The sequence below is a fragment of the Helianthus annuus genome, chromosome 11 (assembly GCF_002127325.2).
Source record: "Helianthus annuus cultivar XRQ/B chromosome 11, HanXRQr2.0-SUNRISE, whole genome shotgun sequence".
NCBI lineage: Eukaryota > Viridiplantae > Streptophyta > Magnoliopsida > Asterales > Asteraceae > Helianthus > Helianthus annuus.
Genome location: NC_035443.2, coordinates 186,942,832 through 186,958,112, shown reverse-complemented (window position 1 = coordinate 186,958,112; position 15,281 = coordinate 186,942,832). Strand labels below are relative to the sequence as shown.

The window sequence follows — 15,281 nt, the reverse complement described above, 5'->3', positions numbered from 1 at the left end:
GTGTAATGATGTGTAGGCTCATGACTGTGGATATAAGTCATTACCCACACATAAGTTATATGTAGGCAAATAGCAAGCCATACCTACACATATATGTGTTGCTAAAAGTCATTTATATGTGTGGTTAAAAGTACAACAATTTGTTTAGAAAACATTTGACGTGGCAACTGACGTGGAATCCGACGTGGCAGTTGACGTGACATCTGATGTGGCAGTTGAGGTAGCATCCGACGTGGCAGCTGACGTGGCATGAATATATGTGTAGGTAAAAGTAATCTTATGTGTAGGTAAAAGTAATATTATGTGTAGGTAAATGTTGAAAATGTGTAGGTATTGATCTTAATTTGTGTTGAAAAAAACATTGATGTGTTGGTAAATATAATTTAAATTGTAGAAATTAACCACACTATATGTAGATAAAAATATTCAATATTTACAAACAAATACCAAAGCAATATGGAAACATTCGTGAACAAATTACGATTCTTAATTAAACTAATAAACATCAATCTTACAAACAACCAAATAAAAGTGGTAGTTATAGAAATTTAAATACTAAAACAAACAAAACTAAAAGTGTTTACATGTTAATAACGAGTTATAGAATCTACTAAATCGCTTTCACTCATCAATGTTTTCAACACCCTCTAATGCATCACATTGGGATTGTTCTAGTGTGCTTGATGGACGAGGCATGATATTATTCTCAATCAACGCCTGTTCCATAATTGCACATTTACCTTTCACGGTTCCAAGTTCTTCCACCAGCTCATCGTAAGCATCCACGGCTCTTCGTAAGCAAGAAGCTTTGATTTTTTAGTAGCACCCATTGTGCTACTAGAACTAACCGGATCACGTCCCCACTCGTGCAAACGAAGAGAGCTTCTTCCAAGTACAGTCTCTGTAATCGACTTATCACTCATTTGCAGCCCATTTTCATTCTGTACAATCAAAATCAGCAAAAAAAAAAAAAAAGAGAGAGAGAGAGAGAGAGAGAGAGAGAGATCATTATAAACAAGAAAAAATGAAATACAAAGAAATCAAGTTAAAATAACGACACTTAGGTGGGTGGCAGCTTTTAAAACCTATTCCCATTCTCATTTATCATACGTAAACCCATATATGACGTACCTCCTGCCAATATAATCGAGGAGCCTAACCTGCTTTTACATAGTTCCTAATCAAACCAAAACCTTCAACAAAAAATAATCAAATTCAAAATTTAAAATATGGGTCGACACAAAACTAAACAAAGTAACTGGGTAATTACCTTATACCAGATCCGCTGCTACCCTCCAACACCTGATCCGCCATAAATCCCCTCGTTGTTGGAGTGTTGAAATCTAGTAGAACCGCCTCTTACGCGCACAAAGAAGAGCTTGCCAAAAATCCCTTCCCTTTTAACGTTTCAACATAACTATGCATCATCCATAATAGATTTTAATACATTCTCATAAAAAATACACTTCTTTAAGCCAAGAAAAAACACCAGAGAAAAACGACCTTTTAAAGCTCTTAAATTTTTCATTAGCATCATCTGGACTACATTCCAGTTGCACTACAAGAGATTAGCATCTTCTGGACTACATTGCAGTACCTGAGTATGCAATGTTAGATCAGTATAAAATAGTCAATACAAATACACCCAAGGACAAAGACGCGAAAAAACAAACCTTTGGATGAAAGTCGCAAAAAATGGCCAAACCTTCAAGATTAAAATAACGAACCTAGATCATACTTGGGGCGAAAACCATTCCGATATTGTGCGAATTCATCTTGTTGAGATGCTCGTATTGGACGACATCAGCCATCAGGTTGATGGCCCAGTCGAGCAGGGCGGTTTCCATTGGCGCAATTCCACTTCAAGATTCTCATTCTGTTTGTCTCTGCTTGACGTACGCGCAATTCCACTTTTGTCCCTAGCTTTGCACATTCCTTCTTAATACGCACCTCAACCCCTATTCTGGCTGCTTGCCTTAACTGATCCAGCTTAGCTAGACGCAACTGAGCTTTCGATAAAATGCTTGATCTGATATTAAAACAAAGAATATATTAATAAATTGTGTGGTGCAAAATTAAAGACAAACAAACAAAGGTTCAACCAAATACATAGATATATTATATATAGAACATCCATAACCATAAAGTTAAACAAACCTCAGACTGAATCATCCTCACTGGTGTCTTTGGAGTTCCCCAATAGGCTCTTCTTTTTGTTGGCGTTGGCGTTTTGGTTTGCACTCCATCTTTCACGCAAATGAGTAGCTAAGTAGGCAATGAAAAGAGATAGTGAATATATATTGTTCCTTTTAAAATTCAATAAATTTAATGTAAACTGGTAGTCCTCACCTATTGTATCCACATAGACATCTGAAAGCACACACTTTGTCACCTTCTCGTACAACCATTGTCTGCCCATCTTTGGTTCCTGATCATCCCAAAACTAAATTGATTTAGAATTAAAGGCTAGTTTGCTTCTTTTAGAATTAAATGCTCACCAAATCTTACAATACAAGATACGACGGTCGTTTTGGCCACTCTCTATCCTATATTCACCATCTAATATCAAAGCTAAACCGGAAGCAAGCTGATTATGGTTGTCATCAGCCATTGGTAAAGCAAAAAAAAAGTCACACAAAGTGACTCCTTAATCATTACCCTTTGGTAAAACAAGAAAAAAAAGTCACATAAATTGACTCCTTAATCGCTAACAATCGCCCTTACACTTACACTTCAACCATCATGTATCGATTCACCAACCATGAAATAACAACAGAATATTAAAAGCTTAGATTAATCATCAAGTTTCACCCTGCAATTACAGAACAGGAATCACAGATACACAACCAAATTCATATAACTCATATTAGTTATACTGAAGAAATTTTAACAACATAAATATCAAGATTATGAATTGCACTTGGCTCATAATTTTTTTCAAGTTAAAACACAAACAACTAAAATATAAGTCTCACATTCCTTCTAGAATTCATCAACTAAAAGTTCCAATTAGGGATTAGCTTGGTACCGAACCGGTACCGGTACCAAAAATGCCCAAAAGTGGGTACCGGTACCGGTACCGAAAAAGTACCCGGTTCGGTAATTTTGGTACCGGTACCGGGAACGATTTGCTCATCCCTAGTTCCAATCATCCAGAAATCATCATCTTTACACAAATTTCATCAAAAACTAAAACAAATAAGATTAGCCGTGTTAGTAAAAAAAAATAAGAAAATAACAAATCACTAACTAAATATTGGGCGAAAACATAAATTCATATTTCATTTAAGTTATCCACAACACTGAAACCCTAAATTAAACAATTTACAGATCATGAAGACATTAACGAAATCAATCTGTACCGAACACATATCAACTTAATCGTACCGAGTGCATACATTTCAAAAAATTGAAAAAAAATTACGCCATTATGGATTGAATAATAACGGAGAGGTTACTGAAATTACGGTTTGAAATAGGATTTGACCTGTGCCATAATTTGGGAACTTTACGATGAAGCAGCTTCGTGGTAACTTGCTTGCAAATGCACCATTTGGGAACTGAACCTACCGGGTGGTCCGAACCTTATAGCCGCCCATGTATCAGCCTTCACACGCATCCCTAATATTACCTTGTCGTGGCCTGAGAAAATAACCTCGAAACCCTAGCCGCCGATCAGGTCCTATCTCTAACTCACTTTTTTACTCTGGTTCTCTCCTTGCAAATGTAAAGAAGGCGGATAATTAAAGTTTGGGATGAGGAGCGGGATTTCAAAATTTAGATGCAATGAAATAGATTTTGGCCTCCAAAACTTCATTGTGTAGAGACGAAGAACAATGAGAGAGAGAATTGAGAGTAACGTTTCTGTGAGCTTTGAAAAATTAGAAACTTGTGTGAAGGGAGAATGATAGCCGTCTGATTGTGATTTGAGTGGACGGTGGATGAGATATTTGGGATTAGTATCCGTGTGGTGTGTTTTATGGCTGAGTTTTTTTTTTTTTTTTAAACAGTTCAGGGCTATAGATGACCAAAGCTCAGGAGAAGTGGGATTCGAACCTGAGCACTTCCGAGCAGGAACCCACAAGGTGGTAAACCTTCCCACCTCCGTTGCAACCACTGGGCTATAACATCAGTTGGACCAAAAGCTTTATCTATTAATGTGCATAATGAGTGTACATTATGCATTAAATGAATTTTAAGGGAAGTGGCAAATGACCTAAGTTTCCCTTTCAATATGTATATTATATATAGTATAGAGATGTTGTAGGCCCCTGTGATTATATCACTTTTACCCTTTTAGCATAATTTTTTTTATCATCTGAGCCCCTAACTCGTTCGTTCTGTCTTGTTTGCTGCTGTTGGTACAGCTGGCCAACACTGCACAACATGTCGTAGTCTGGTAAGCTTTATTATCAACTACTGGAAGTATATAAACCCACTTGACCGATCTACACTCTGAACGCATATAAACCCGCTTGACCGATCTACACTTTGAACGCATATAAACCCGCTCGACCGATCTAAACTCGATGTTCGTTCTGTCTTTTTCCTGCTGTTGGTACAGCTGGCCAGCGCTGCACAACATGTCGTATACTGGTAAGCTTTATTATCAACTACAGCAAGAAGTTACAGCCATATATGAGGTTATGTGCACTGATAATACAATTTGAACGCTTTCAACCCGCTTGACCGATCTGACTTGTTCTCTTTTTACCTTATTTTTCTTGTTAAAATACAAGCCAAACCATAAAAGGGTGGGGGCGTGTAATAACCTGTTAAAAAAAGGGTAAATTAAATAAATTAAAAGAATGACAAAATTACCCCTCTATCAACTTAGTATTGTTAGAGTATTAGTCATTTTGGATGGATTTAGCAACTTTTTTGAAACCTCAGTGGTTCATATGAGAAAAACACATTTTTTGGATGGATCTACCAAATGTGACAAACGTCAGGGACGATTTTAGCAATTTACTCTATTTAGTCGAAGTCGTCCGTAACGAGCGTAGGTCCGTAACGCGCGTCGAATCCGTAACTAGTCAGAGATATATAATATTTTTTATTATTTAGTCGAAGCTGTACGTAATGCGCGTAGGTCCGTAACGAGCGTCGAAACGTAACTAGTCGTAAATATATAATATTTTTATTATTAGTCGATGTCGTCCGTAACGAGCCTAGGTCCGTAACGCGCGTCGAATCCGTAAGAGCCGTAATGATATGATATTTTCATTTTATCATTCGAGTCATCCGTAACGATCGTATGTTCGTAACGAGCGTCGAAATGTAACTAGTCGTAAATATATAATATTTTTATTATTTAGTCCAGGTCGTCCATAACGAGCGTAGGTCCGTAACGCGCGTCGAATCCGTAACTAGCTAGTCGTAAATATATAATATTTTTATTATTTAGTCGAAGTCGTGTCCGTAACGCGCGTCGAGTCCGTAACGAGCCGTAATTATATAATATTTTTATTTTTTGGTCGAAGTCGTCCGTAACGCGCGTAGGTCCGTAATAAGCGTCAAAACGTTACTAGTCGTAACGAACCGTAATTATATAATATTTTTATAACAAATTGTTAATTATTTGTGTTAAATGTTGAAGGTTTTATTATAGAAAGGAAATGAAATGAAAAAAATATAAACTGTTAATTATGTAAGTTATAATTGAAAAGGAATTGAACTAAAAGTAAAACACAAAAAATAATTGAAAAGGAATTGAACTAAAAGTAAAACACAAAAACTGTGTCTGCCCGGATTCGAACTAGCAATTTAGATGTCGTGTGCACACAGTCCTACCACTGGGCTATGTGTCTAACTCATAATTAAACTGCTTTTTAATTAACTTATGCAATTGCTGTGCTGTTTCATATACCTGTTTATAACAAAAAAAAAAAGGTATGCATAGCTACAACCCTTCACCACTGGTCAGCTGATGTTTTTTGGTGTTAGACTGCATCTCTTATTAAACTTATACATACACTATGGTTTTCATATATTGGGTTTTAAAAGGAAAAACAGAAGTGCAGCGAAAACACGGAAGGCGGGGTCGAACCCGTGACCTCTGTTCCACTCACCAGCACCCTCAACCACTATATAATATTTTTATTTTTTTAGTGGAAGTCGTCCTTATCGCACCCAGGTCCGTAACGAGCATGGTTGCAAAAGTCGCTAGGCGTTCCCTAGTCGGTCGACCGGGGAGTTGAGAGTACTCGGTCTACGCGGAGAGTACTCGGACATGATAAATTATAAAGAAATTACTTTTTGGAGATTAAATATATGTCAAATAACATAAATTTACTAATATTTATAACAAAATACGTGAAAATGATATTCATTCTTTAATATGATAGGCATAGAAATTACGTTATATTATTATTTAAGTCAAAATAGGCCCGAGTTGACCTATTATATCCAATTCTGGCCGAGGTTGACCACGTTTGACCGAATCCGAGTAATTAGGCGGAGTCAAAGAAAGTCGCCTCGGCAGCCTGCCTTGTAGCGACTACTCGAGGAGTACTCGGCCTTAGAAACCTTGTTTTACAACCATGGTAACGAGTGTAAAAACGTAACTACTCGTAAATATATAATATTTTTCTTATTTAATAGAAGGCATCTGTAACGAGTGTAGGTTCGTAACGCGCGTCGAATCCGTAACTAGTCATAAATATATAATATTTTTATTATTTAGTCGAAGTCGTCCGTAACGCGCGTCGAGTCCGTAACGAGCCGTAATTATATAATATTTTTTTACTCGAAGTCGTTCGTAATGCGCGTCGAATCCGTAACCAGTTGGAGATATATAATATTTTTATTATTTAATCGAAGTCGTCCGTAACGCGCGTAGGTCCGTAACGAGCGTCGAAACGTAACTAGTCATAAATATATAATATTTTTATTATTTAGTCGATTTCGTCCGTAACGAGCGTAGGTCCGTAACACGCGTCGAATCCGTAACGAGTCGTAATTATATAATATTTTCATTTTATCGTTCGAGTCGTCCGTAACGATCGTATGTCGGTAACGAGCGTCGAAACGTAACTAGTCGTAAATATATAACATTTGTCTGGGTAAACGGCCAACTAATTTTTATTATAAAACGGGTCAACAAAATTGTGTTAACCACGTGAAGTAGCATACACCAGTACAACAACATTACACAGTACACACCAAAGCAAGAAACATCAAAATCACTCCACTTTTCCCATGTCAATGTCGTCGCTTTGGCTCTATGTTTTATCCACAAAAACCCCATGTCTTTGTTTCTTCCAGCACCCTTTTAGGCGAGCACTTCCCCCGCTCAAACAACAAGTTATTTCTGCTCGACCAAATACACCAAATCGTCGTTTGAAAGACCTGAGTATATCAATTGTTTCCAGACTTTTGAGCCCAGCACATGTACATGATAATTTACCAGATCACCCAAGCCAAAAAAAAATGGCTGGAAGTCTGCACCACCTCGCAATTCCATCCCAAACCTTTTGCGTGAACGGGCACGTGCAGAAAACGCCTTCGGTAGACTCCTCTTCATCTCGACACAACTCACACAAAGCAAAGCGGATGGCACTTGTATGCCTCTCCTTAACAAAGACACCCGCGTTGATAGTCTATTCAAGTTTAACCTCCACACTAGAAAGTTAACCTTGAGCGGAATCCATCGATTCCACGAATAGACAGTAGCTGCAGCCGTTTGGTTGTTTTGTACCAAGCACCTCCTCAACCCACTGACCGAAAATAACCCATTTGAGTCCAAAGACCAGCTCCATTTATCCCCTTCATCAGTCAGCGAGACGTTGGACAGCAGCCTAGAAAGCTGCATAAAATCATTATGTTCAGCAGCCGACTGGAAATTGAAAATCTTACACTAACAACTGAAAGATTTTCTTTGATTTAGTTCCTTCTTCGAACCAAACTCAGATCTTAATCATCAAACTGAAACCGATTCAGATCTGATTTCGATTCAAAATATTCTTTCAGCCGATCTAAACATACATGAAACAGATCTGATATCGATGTTCTGATTTTGGTCTTAAAGAAAAACTAAAACTTATCGAGACAATCAACTGAATTCACAATCGCTGAATTTGAACAAAGTCGACACAAGGGACCCAAATTTGAACAAAGTTAAACACCAACTAAAGTAAACAATAAAACATCCATACTTATCTAACCCAATTTAACATTCAAACATATAAGAGTAAACTCTTGTTAGAGAACTCTGCCAATTACCTGCTTTTTAAGGATCTTTCAAGTTTGTCGTTTTCCCTTCAAGCGCCTACATTTACAAAATTAAGACAATTAGAATTACATGCTACACATTTATACATTAATAGTTATTATTTATAAATTTATGATAATATATATATATATATAAACAATAAATTTATAAAAATCATGTTAATAAAACAACAAGCAAGCCAAGCCCAGGCCAAGCTTGAGCTAAAAAACTAATCATGAGGCCAGGCTCAGGTCCTTTCAAGTTTGAGCTCGAGCTTTAAAATAGACCTGGCAAACGGGTCGTATCGGGTCATGGGTCAAAACGGGTTCGGGTCAAAACGGGTTTCGGGTCGGGTCGGTTAAGAAAATGTTTTTTTTTAAGTGATTGTACATCAAGGGGCAATTTTGTCGGGTTAAAACGTGTCCGGGTTGGTAAACTTCGAATATGTACCATTATACCCTTTAAACATAAAACATTTTAATTAACCTAAAATATGTCATGACATAGCGACTGATGTAGGGCTGAGCAAATGAGTTGTGGCGTGTAACTTGATTATATGTAATCAGCTTCTAGGGCAGGAGAATACAAAGATCAAAGTCAGATTATTTAAACTTCAAACCAACCTAAATATATGATCTGGTAAGAGAGGTGGACCACCAGACGACTTTATTTTCATACTTATGATAGATTTCTGGCTAACTTAATTAGCTCTTGATCAGAGTCACCGGTTGACCATCTCTGCAGATCATCGGATTAACAACTTTGGGTATTGTAATCTGTTACTTTTCTACTTTGCATTGCTGTTTGATCGATTAGCGACCTGTTTTTTTCTTTTTTGTTGATGCTAAAGTTGGTTAGTTCACAGAGGCTGGTGTGCCTATTCTCGAGTCTCATAATTCCGGCTCATCGGAATATTAAGATAATGAAATTAAAGGGTAACATAGATAATAGATACATGGGTCAAAAAGAAAGTCAATGGCTTGATCAGAAGACTAAGTAGCTGCTTGGTGATATGTAGACCATGTGGTAGTCTCTTCACAGTTTTTTTTATATTTATTTTGTTCATTGTCTCTCAAAGCGTATTTTTGATGATTGTTTAATACCATTAGATCAAATACGGAAAAAAACCATCTAATACATCAAAATAGAACGCAAACGGGCAATAAGTTGCACCGCAAGCCCCTTTTGGTCTTCTAAAAATACATACATGATTATTTTGTATGTTCAAGTACTAAAAGAATCAAAAGTAAAAGGCCAAAAGATAAAACACACACCTAAATATGCTGTAAATCAGCTGTTGAATGGGCTCTCAAATGGTATGCCTCGAGCAGGTAGGAATAGGCTGCGTGTTAAGAATAGTGTTCAGTAAAATCAGAATCAACAATAGATGATACTTGATACATAAAAAAGTTATCGAAATAACAATAAAACATCAAAGAACGAAACAATTAAGCAAGAATCAAGAGATGATACTTGAGCAAGTTATTTCAAGATTTGATTCAATTATTATACACACTACTGGAAACATATAACATATATAGCCAGCAATTAGCCAATTACCCATTATACTTTATCAATCGTTTAGATAAAACCATAAAAGTCGAGCATGCATTCTGCACCAAACTCAAAATTTCAAATCTTTCTCAAAGCAACTAACGGAAGATTGACATTCATTATTTATAAACAAGTTTTATTATTAAATTCAATATTTAAGCCAAGAATTCATCAAACTAATGCACACATAGAACCCAACCATGTTCTCACTCTGATACACAAACAGTATCATCAAAATCTGAAATTTCTTTCTGTTCCATTTAAATTCGGTTATTCAAATTGTTAAAAACAATTCAGAACCAGCATCTGCTTGTCTGCTTAATTGATTAAAGAACAACATTTTACCTCTCGATTGAACCACAGACGATGACCGAAAATTAGGGCGGATTGAGTGTGAACTGGTTATGGGGTTTGAGAGATAACTTTTGAAGGTCTGATTGCCGCGCTAAACGGTGGTTCTGCGAGGGAGATCCGTTGCGGTGGCGAGTGATGGTCGGAGTCCCAGTTTCTCCTTTCAGAAGTAGAAGTCAGAGAGTGAGAGGGAATGAAAAAGTTTGCGCCAAATTTATCTAAAATAACTGAAGATGAGATTTATTAGATTGGAGGGTAATTTATTAATTGATAGAATTTTCATTCCTAATCTCTATAATTTGGGAGGATGAATATATGGACAAATTTTCTTCTCTTTTCCCTCCTTTTCTCTCCCCTCCTATCCTTAAAAAATCTCGGGAACATGGTTTTTTCATATTTTCGTCTCTTTTCCTTCCTCTCCCCCTGTTAAATGAGACTCGGGTTCGACTAAAGAAGAGTAAAAGAGCCTATTGCAAATAGTCTTCACCCGTTCTATTTTTTTAGTTTCCCATCTATATTAATTAAAATCTGATATTCCCATTCTGACTCCTTTAAATTTAAATGTTAACCCAAAACAACCCATGACTTTTCTTTTAAAGTCCAAATCAGCCCAAAACATACCCCATGGGCCAAAATTGCTAGGTAATAACTTCTAGGGTATTAACATAGTTATTCATTGTGGTTTGCACAAAATAACATACTTAGGTACTAATAGTTTAACAAACAATTAACGTTAATACCTCTAAACGTTACAAAATGAAAAGTTAATGCCGTAGAAGGTGATTTTAAACTATTAGTACCTAAGTATATTACTTTGTGCAAACCACATGGACTAACTATGTAATTAACTCTTAATATAAACGAATTAATAAATAAAATACGAGCCGAGTCGGAGCTTGAAAAACTTCCAACGAGCTTGAGCTTTAGATGGAGCTCGGAGCCCTCAAAATTTATTTTTTATGTGTCCAATATCTACACATTGTACATTTCTATATATGTGTAGGTATTTTTTTGCCATGTCATCTTAAAAAAGATTTAAGTATTCATTTTGTTTTTGAATTTAATAATTAGTTGTCAGAACTCAGAACTCACATGGTGGCCCATTAGATAACACTACAATTAAGTTGACGTATTAATATAAAGTCTAGTTTGAACAGATTATTTTTAAAAATCTAAATATTAATAAAAGACTACAAATAATGTCACATGACATTCTCTCCTTCAACCATATAAATTTTATTTATATTTATTTAATTAATATATTTTTTTAATACTAATAACCAATATATATAAATATCACTTATCTTTATCTTTATCTTTATCTTTATTTTAATATTAATAAATCCAATTAATAATATTATAAATATCTAAATCTAATATCTAATAAATTATTAATATCCTTTGTTTTAGACCCTTTGTTTTTTAATTATTAAGAATATTACCCAAAACTTTTATAATTTTGCAATTTAAACCCTTTGTTTTTTTTACTTATTAATCAAAAGCTTTTCATCTTTTCCAATTTAACCCCAACTCTTTTTAATTTTCAATTTTGTTCCACCATACTTTTCATCATTCCCAAGCTTTTCGTTTCGTTCTAAATTTTTGTGAGTTAACGCATCGCAACGTGCGTGAGGGGTTCAACATTTTTCATATATTTTTCCTGTTTGGCCCGTCAAAACACATCTATTTTTCTCCGTCTGACATGTTCGTCGCAACGCACGGGTCTTGGATTAACTTAGTTATTTTTTCTATGTTTTAAGTTTCGATTTAATTTCTCTGTAACGAGCGTGCGTAATTCAAAGATTTTACGTCTGCTTTTTGCTCGGCTTTATTTTTTTTTTCCGTTTTTGTTTATTTTGTTTTTACGAGTTTTCCAGTGTTGGTGATCGCTGATAATGGTATAGCGCTGATACTACTTGAGACAGTTTTAAGACAACCGCTGCAACGCAGGTGCTTAATACTAGTTCATGCATAAAATACTCAATCGCTTAAGTTACTAAATGAAGTTTACTTTCAGAAATTTATAAAAGATAAATGTGGTAATGGGCCAACCCGCCAAGTCAACGTGAACATGACCCGTTTAGCTAAACGTGTCCACAGGTTCGACCCAAAACTCAACCAAACAAGCGATTTTCGTGTAAGGTTCGTGTGTCATGTCAGAAATTCACGCCCCTAAGCAAATCTATGAAATACATGATACAATGTCTCAAGAAATAATGCCACATGGCATTCTCTCCTTCAACCATATAAATTTTATTTATATTTATTTAATTAATATATTTTTTAATACTAATAACCAATATATATAAATATCACTTATCTTTATCTTTATCTTTATTTTAATATTAATAAATCCAATTAATAATATTATAAATATCTAAATCTAATATCTAATAAATTATTAATATCCTTTGTTTTAGACCCTTTGTTTTTTAATTATTAAGAATATTACCCAAAACTTTTATAATTTTGCAATTTAAACCCTTTGTTTTTTTTACTTATTAATCAAAAGCTTTTCATCTTTTCCAATTTAACCCCAACTCTTTTTAATTTTCAATTTTGTTCCACCATACTTTTCATCATTCCCAAGCTTTTCGTTTCGTTCTAAATTTTGTGAGTTAACGCATCGCAACGTGCGTGAGGGGTTCAACATTTTTCATATATTTTTCCTGTTTGGCCCGTCAAAACACATCTATTTTTCTCCGTCTGACATGTTCGTCGCAACGCACGGGTCTTGGATTAACTTAGTTATTTTTTCTATGTTTTAAGTTTCGATTTAATTTCTCTGTAACGAGCGTACGTAATTCAAAGATTTTACGTCTGCTTTTTGCTCGGCTTTATTTTTTTTCCGTTTTTGTTTATTTTGTTTTTACGAGTTTTCCAGTGTTGGTGATCGCTGATAATGGTATAGCGCTGATACTACTTGAGACAGTTTTAAGACAACCGCTGCAACGCAGGGGCTTAATACTAGTTCATGCATAAAATACTCAATCGCTTAAGTTACTAAATGAAGTTTACTTTCAGAAATTTATAAAAGATAAATGTGGTAATGGGCCAACCCGCCAAGTCAACGTGAACATGACCCGTTTAGCTAAACGTGTCCACAGGTTCGACCCAAAACTCAACCAAACAAGCGATTTTCGTGTAAGGTTCGTGTGTCATGTCAGAAATTCACGCCCCTAAGCAAATCTATGAAATACATGATACAATGTCTCGAGAAATAATGCCACATGGCATTCTCTCCTTCAACCATATAAATTTTATTTATATTTATTTAATTAATATATTTTTTTAATACTAATAACCAATATATATAAATATCACTTATCTTTATCTTTATCTTTATTTTAATATTAATAAATCCAATTAATAATATTATAAATATCTAAATCTAATATCTAATAAATTATTAATATCCTTTGTTTTAGACCCTTTGTTTTTTAATTATTAAGAATATTACCCAAAACTTTTATAATTTTGCAATTTAAACCCTTTGTTTTTTTACTTATTAATCAAAAGCTTTTCATCTTTTCCAATTTAACCCCAACTCTTTTTAATTTTCAATTTTGTTCCACCATACTTTTCATCATTCCCAAGCTTTGGTTTCGTTCTAAATTTTGTGAGTTAACGCATCGCAACGTGCGTGAGGGGTTCAACATTTTTCATATATTTTTCCTGTTTGGCCCGTCAAAACACATCTATTTTTCTCCGTCTGACATGTTCGTCGCAACGCACGGGTCTTGGATTAACTTAGTTATTTTTTCTATGTTTTAAGTTTCGATTTAATTTCTCTGTAACGAGCGTGCGTAATTCAAAGATTTTACGTCTGCTTTTTGCTCGGCTTATTTTTTTTTCCGTTTTTGTTTATTTTGTTTTTACGAGTTTTCCAGTGTTGGTGATCGCTGATAATGGTATAGCGCTGATACTACTTGAGACAGTTTTAAGACAACCGCTGCAACGCAGGGGCTTAATACTAGTTCATGCATAAAATACTCAATCGCTTAAGTTACTAAATGAAGTTTACTTTCAGAAATTTATAAAAGATAAATGTGGTAATGGGCCAACCCGCCAAGTCAACGTGAACATGACCCGTTTAGCTAAACGTGTCCACAGGTTCGACCCAAAACTCAACCAAACAAGCGATTTTCGTGTAAGGTTCGTGTGTCATGTCAGAAATTCACGCCCCTAAGCAAATCTATGAAATACATGATACAATGTCTCGAGAAATAATGCCACATGGCATTCTCTCCTTCAACCATATAAATTTTATTTATATTTATTTAATTAATATATTTTTTTAATACTAATAACCAATATATATAAATATCACTTATCTTTATCTTTATCTTTATTTTAATATTAATAAATCCAATTAATAATATTATAAATATCTAAATCTAATATCTAATAAATTATTAATATCCTTTGTTTTAGACCCTTTGTTTTTTAATTATTAAGAATATTACCCAAAACTTTTATAATTTTGCAATTTAAACCCTTTGTTTTTTTACTTATTAATCAAAAGCTTTTCATCTTTTCCAATTTAACCCCAACTCTTTTTAATTTTCAATTTTGTTCCACCATACTTTTCATCATTCCCAAGCTTTCGTTTCGTTCTAAATTTTGTGAGTTAACGCATCGCAACGTGCGTGAGGGGTTCAACATTTTTCATATATTTTTCCTGTTTGGCCCGTCAAAACACATCTATTTTTCTCCGTCTGACATGTTCGTCGCAACGCACGGGTCTTGGATTAACTTAGTTATTTTTTCTATGTTTTAAGTTTCAATTTAATTTCTCTGTAACGAGCGTGCGTAATTCAAAGATTTTACGTCTGCTTTTTGCTCGGCTTTATTTTTTTTTTTCCGTTTTTGTTTATTTTGTTTTTACGAGTTTTCCAGTGTTGGTGATCGCTGATAATGGTATAGCGCTGATACTACTTGAGACAGTTTTAAGACAACCGCTGCAACGCAGAGGCTTAATACTAGTGTATTATTATATTTTTGTACCTAAAATATGATGAAGTTTCTAAGCACAACTATTTTAAATAGTAACGTGTATTAACAAGTATTGACATTAGTCTAACATCTAGTTATTAAAATTGCCATTTAATTTAAAAAATAAATATATAAATATAAAATAATTAGGTAATGATGATGAGGGCTC

The 15,281-nt window shown here is 34.7% G+C and overlaps 2 long non-coding RNA genes across 4 annotated transcripts; both read right to left on the bottom strand.

Moving 5' to 3' along the window:
* Positions 1-469: 469 nt before the first annotated feature.
* Positions 470-3,960, bottom strand: LOC110869137. Of its 3 annotated transcripts, none has more exons than XR_002552954.1 (8): positions 3,488-3,960; positions 2,350-2,428; positions 2,158-2,265; positions 1,674-2,029; positions 1,504-1,597; positions 1,271-1,417; positions 1,132-1,193; positions 470-941 (listed from the first exon to the last, which is right to left on the bottom strand). It is a non-coding gene; the product is annotated as an uncharacterized LOC110869137 (long non-coding RNA). The 3 variants fall into 3 exon arrangements; XR_002552955.2 differs by having other exon boundaries at positions 1,728-2,029; XR_002552956.2 differs by having other exon boundaries at positions 3,468-3,890.
* A 3,071-nt stretch (positions 3,961-7,031) lies between these two features.
* Positions 7,032-10,357, bottom strand: LOC118484346. The gene is made up of 4 exons (XR_004873392.1): positions 10,112-10,357; positions 9,487-9,554; positions 8,224-8,269; positions 7,032-7,807 (listed from the first exon to the last, which is right to left on the bottom strand). It is a non-coding gene; the product is annotated as an uncharacterized LOC118484346 (long non-coding RNA).
* Between the last annotated feature and the right edge of the window lie 4,924 nt (positions 10,358-15,281).